The sequence below is a fragment of the Thamnophis sirtalis genome, unplaced genomic scaffold (assembly GCF_051295495.1).
Source record: "Thamnophis sirtalis isolate CommonGarterSnake01/CBP01778 unplaced genomic scaffold, rThaSir2_p1.2 scaffold_2, whole genome shotgun sequence".
Taxonomy (NCBI): Eukaryota; Metazoa; Chordata; class Lepidosauria; order Squamata; family Natricidae; genus Thamnophis; species Thamnophis sirtalis.
In genome coordinates, this window is record NW_028261382.1 from 100,483,551 (window position 1) to 100,489,334 (window position 5,784).

Sequence of the window (5,784 nt, forward strand, 5' to 3'; positions counted from 1 at the left end):
ATAAAATGCCCCCCCCAACTCCCCAGGAAGTAGTAACCAGTGTCAAAGCTCCCAATCGGGCGGACTCCAGGAACCATGTGCCTTTGGAGCAAAGCATAGGCCATGCGGAGGAAGTGGATGCTGGCCTTGTGAGCAGCTCCCCCCCAATGACAATAGGTTCCTAGGCACGGCCCATTCGTCGTAAACCACTGAAAGGGGACCAGCCCCAAGGAGGGAAACCCCCCCCCCAAAAAAAGCATCTCGTGAAGTTGTGGCACTAACAGTAGCAACAGACTTATATACCGCTTCATAACCGCTCTCTAAGCGGTTTACAGAGTCAGCCTATTGCCCCCAACAACAATCCGGGTACTCATTTCACCCACCTCGGAAGGATGGAAGGCTGAGTCAACCTTGAGCCAGTGAGATTAGAACCGCCAAACTGCAGATAACAATCAGCTGAAGTGGCCTGCAGTACTGCATTTAACCACTGCGCCACCTCGGCTCTCTCAGTGTTAAATAAGGGAATTTGTGCACTTCAGGGCAATATCTGCCTTCCTCTGAAAGGGGGCGCCCCTCAGAAAGGGTTATGGGGAGGGGGCAGGGGCTGGAAGGGGACCACCCAAGGCAGAGGGGCCAGCCAGGAGGCGTCTGGTACCCGGCCCGCTTGCTGTACGTCCAGTGGGACGGAGGGGAGGCCTGGATATGGGGGTGGAGGGTAGGGGGCCGTCACCAAGCTCCAGTAAGGAGGACTCGCGTAGGCCGCAGGCCCCAAAGTGCAGCAGGGCAGGCTTAGCGAGGCCGGGATGGTGAGGAAGGTTGGCATGGGCAAGGAGGGACCCCCAGCCGGGGACGAAGTGCCATGATTGTGCCAAGGAGGAGGCGTCTGGAAATAGTCTGTGCAGCAGGCAGGGGGCGGCTGGGGAGGGCTGGCGGGCGGGCAGGGGGCCCCTTGGCCGCCCTCCCCAAGAGGGGGGCGGACGCAGTTGGCAGAAGCCCCGTCTGAGCTCGGGGACCCTGGCTTGGCGCTTCTTCCATCTTCCCGTGGCGGCTCCAGCAGAGAGCTGATGGTGAAGGGCTTCCTGCACGGCGGCTCGGGGGGCTTCTCTTCCTTGACGGGAAGGGCTTCAGGTGGGAGGGGCGCCTGGGGGTCCGGAGCCCCACCGGGAGGCACGTAGGGAAGGCCCTGCAACACGAACGGGGTGAGGTCGGGGGCGAAAGCCACTTCCTCTTGGCGAGAGATGGCCGTGTTCTGCAGCTTCAGGGCATCGGGGGGGATCCGCTCCACGTCTACCGTCCAGTAGTTGCCTTTCCCTTTAGGCTTGGACGGATCCTTCAGCACCTGTGGGGGGGGGAAAGGGTCTCTGTAAGGAGGCAGCCCCCCCTTATCTCCCCACCCCACCCCCTGGGTTCTTAGGTAAAGAACGATGGGATTTGAAATAACAAGCACACGGTTTCTGGATCTCGGGAGCATCTTAGGATGCGTGGACTTCAACTCCCAGAATTCCCCAGCCCACAAAGCTGAAGAGTTGAAGTTCACCCATGGGGAATTCTGGGAACTGAAGTCCACCCATCTTCACTCCCCTGGGATCCAGAAACACCCATGGCTGGATTGGAGGCTTCCCAGGAATCATGTCGGAGGGACCCTCAAGCCTCAAGAGGGGCCCTCCCCCCCCTCAGAAGGGGGCCCACCCGGCTGAGCAGAGGCTCCTTGGAGGAGGCCCCCTTCAGCCCCTTCCTCTCCCAGGAGGCCTGGTTACCATCCTGAAGCAGTCGTTGGCCGAGAGGTTGTGTCGGATGGAATCCTTCCAGCCCTGGTAGTTGTCCTTGAAGAACGGGAAGAAAGCGCGGATCCTACCCGTAATCTGAAAGAGAGGGAGGGAGGGAGAAAAGGGGACCCCCGCATTAGAACTGCTAGCCAGCCAGGGACCCCCGTCCGCGGCCCCCTCTGGGGCTCCAGGCTGCCCCATTCTTAACCCGACACCAGCGCCCGATCCTCCTCCGTGCCAGCCGACATTCTGCAGGGTCTCCCGTTTCAGGAAGGGGGGGTGGACTAGAGGACCTCCGAGGTCCCTTCCAACCCCGAGGATCCCGTCTTCTGCGCGCTAAGGGGGAGAAGAGAAAAGCCGAGCCAAGCGCGCTGGATCCTCGCCCGGCCCTTTCGTTGGTTGCGAGAAGAAGCGGCGGATAAATGTAGGAAAGTCCTAAAGAAGCGAAAGAGCCCCGCAGCCGTCGGGGCTCCGGCGCGCCCTCGGCGGAAGGCAGCGCCGCGTTCGAGGCAGCCCGCTCGGCCCCCTTTCCAGCGTGGGAGCCTGCTGCAAAGCGCCGGGGGGGGGGGCTGGAAGCGCGAAGGATCGGCGCCGGCGAGCCTCGACGCCCGAAAGCCGAGCCGGACGACGGGCTGGGCGAGCCGCGGTCCAGGATGCTGGCGGGGAAACCGCCCCGTCCGACATCCCGGGCGACCGCTAAGCGAGGCAGGGTCCCTTGGGCCGGGGCATGGCCGGGGCCGCCGCCCGCGGGAGCCTCCCTGGAAGACCGGGTCCCTCGGGGGTCTCTCGGGGGTCCCTGGGGCGGGCGCTGACCTGCGAGAGCTTCAGCTTCTTCCCGGGGGAGGCGACGATGACCAGGGCGATCATGGCCAGGTAGCTGTAGGGGGGCTTGGCGTGGCGGCTGTAGCGCTTCTTGGACCGGCGCGGGGGCTGCGCCGGGGCCCCCCCGACCTTCCGCTTGCTCCGGGGCCCTGCGGGTGGGTTGCCCCCGTCGGTGTTCTCCATGTCCCCGTCCAGTTGGAGAGCGCCGCTGCGCGCCCCCCCCCCGGGTGGGGGTTTAAATGGGCTCGGGGCGGGGGCGGATTTCTCCCCTGATGGGGCAGACCGGGCGGCTCCAGGCGCCGAGGGGCGGGCTGCCCCCCCCCCGCCGAGCCAATGAGAAACCCCCGCCCCGGGCTGTGGATTAGTGGGCGGCAGGTCACCGCCAGGAAGTGGTTTGGCCCTGGGGGTGGGGGTGGGAGGGGAGAGGGGAGGAGGCGGTCATTCCAGAGGGTCCTCCTGGCCTTGGATTGACTATGGGTCAGTCAACAGCCTGCTCTGAACTGGTGGCAAGAAGGATGGGTTGGTCCCCCCAAATGCCCAGCTGGGGTGACTTGACTTGAGGTTGGGCTGCTTGCATTCAACGTCCTTGAGAGCCCATCTCTGGTCCTCCCAGGCTCCAGGAAAGTGGGGCGCATTGGAATGCTCTGGCCCTTGAGGGGTCCTTGGTGCTCTCTCTGAGCATGGCGCCTTTCTCGCTGGTGTTCCATGGCCCAACTAGGGTAACCTCATCATAGCTGATCTGGCTTTAGGGTGTTGTGTGAGCCCAGCCACAGAGTCAAGAGGGCCATTTGAGGTGTTGAAGGCCACCTGGCTTTAGACTGCTTGGCCATGATGAAACAAACCATGGTTTGGCACTAGGCCAACTCCACCAGGGAAGGCAGGAATTCCCAAGGGCCAAAAAATAGGATATTTGCACATTTCTCTGTTCCAGTAAATTGATTCATTTGATTTGATTTGTATAAACATCAGCACACCCAGAGGAATCCCAAAGGTGTGTGTTTTTATTTTTAAGGCAACTGGTTTCTTGGCTTTTCTTTGAAAATGTTCTCCTTACCATCCAAGAAACTACTTCAGTTCTGGAGAAATTCTGCAGCTTCTTGGATCAGAAACAACATTTTCAAACGGAAAAAAAACCAATAAATTTCAGTTGCATTTTTTTTGGGGGGGGAGGAAAAGCAGCTGGATGGAGGTGGAGAATCTTCATGGACGTTCACCCAGACAGATGTGTAGCAGAGCCCATGATTACCTATCCGTACCGACCTCTGGCTGCCACCCTGTCAATCCCAGGCACTGCTGGGTGTGTTTGTGTGTTGTGTTTTTAAGGCCCTTTTAGATTGCCTTCCTCTCTTACAGATTCCTTGGGTGACTTACAAACTCTTGCAAATGCCTTGTGACAAATTCACACTTGGCCAGTAAAGAATCCTTTTCCGTTGCAACCTGACAAAGAGGGATCGCACCTCAACCTGGCCCCGCATTTTGCTCCCCACCTCTGCACCCTTGAGATAACATTGTGTCTTCAAGAGCGTCCCTCCCCCCACCCCCAGACAGGTCTTCCAGGAGTTTTATCAGTTCCCATTTAAAAGCCAGGTGGGGGAGGTGGGGGGGGGCAGGAGGAGTGCTGCTTGAAGAAATGCTTCTGTACAGCTACCTTCTCTCTCCATCCTTGGAAAACGGGGAAAAGCCTTCTTAAAAACCAGCAAGTAGTTTTATTTTTTTATTATTAATTTATTTTTTATTTTATCAATTTCATATATACATTCACAATTATATGATCTCATAACTGTTATTAATAATATGTATTTATAACAATTTTTCCCTACTGTTAACAATATACTTGAAGATTGCTTTTTTAACATCCCATAGATCCATCTTATCTTACAACGGTCCTACTTCTTCTTCCCTCCCTCCCTCTTTCCTTCCCTCGTTTCTTCTCTCCTACTCCCCTTCCTTCCCTCCTTCCTTCCCCCTTCCCTCCCTCCTTTCTTCTCTCCTCTCCTTCCCTCCTTCCTTCCCTTTCTTCTTTCCTTCTCTCCTTCCTTTCTTCTCTCCTTCTCTCCTTCCTTTCTTCTCTCCTTCTCTCCTTCCTTTCCCCCTTCCTTTCCTCCTTCCTTCCCCCTTCCTTCTCTCCTACATTCCCTCCTTCCTTCCCTCCTTTCTTCTCTCCTTCCTTCCCTCCTTTCTTCTCTCCTTCTCTCCTTCCTTTCCCCCTTCCTTTCCTCCTTCCTTCCCCCCTTCCTTCTCTCCTACATTCCCTCCTTCCTTCCCTCCTTTCTTCTCTCCTTCCTTCCCTCCTTTCTTCTTCTCTCCTTCCTTTCCCCCTTCCTTTCCTCCTTCCTTCCCCCCTTCCTTCTCTCCTACATTCCCTCCTTCCTTCCCTCCTTTCTTCTCTCCTTCCTTCCCTCCTTCCTTCCCTCCTTCTCTCCTTCCTTCCCTCCTTCCTTCCCTCCTCCAGCAAGTAGTTTTAGTTGCAAGGATTAGGAATGTCTAGCTTGATGAAAAGAAGGACTTGGGGGAAGACACAATCGCACCTTCCGATATTTGAGGGCTGCCACAACGAAGAAGGGGTCTCGAGCCCCCTTCTCCAAAGCCCCCTGAAGGCAGGACAAGGAGCAACGGATGGAAACTAATAAAAGGAGAGAAGGAATCTGGAATTAAGGAGAAAGTTCCTGACAGGACAATACACCAGTGGAACAATTTGCCTTCTTAAAGGGGAGCCAGCCCTGGGCTGCAGCTGCTGAACTTAATTAGGGGAGACATGATAGAAGTCTTCTGATATCTCAGGGGTTGCCACAAAGAAGAAGGGGAGGGGGGAGGTGTCAACCTACTCTCCAAAATACCCGAAAGCAGGACGAAAGAAGCAATGGATGGAAACTAATCAAGGAGAGAAGCGACCTGGGATTAAGTGAGAACAATCAATCCGTGGAACGGCTTGCCTCCAGATGTTGTGGGTGTTCCAACACTGCAAATTTTTTAAAGAGACTGGACAGTCACTTGTCTGAAATGGAATATAGCAGTGTTTCTCAACCTTGGCAACTTGAAGAGGTCCGGACTTCAACTCCTAGAATTCCCCAGCCAGCGAATGCTGGCTGGGGAATTCTGGGAGTTGAAGTCCGGACATCTTCAAGTTGCCAAGGTTGAGAAACACTGGTATATAGTCTCCTGCTTGAGCAGGGGGTTGGACTAGAAGACCTCCAAGGTCCCTTATGACTGTTATTCT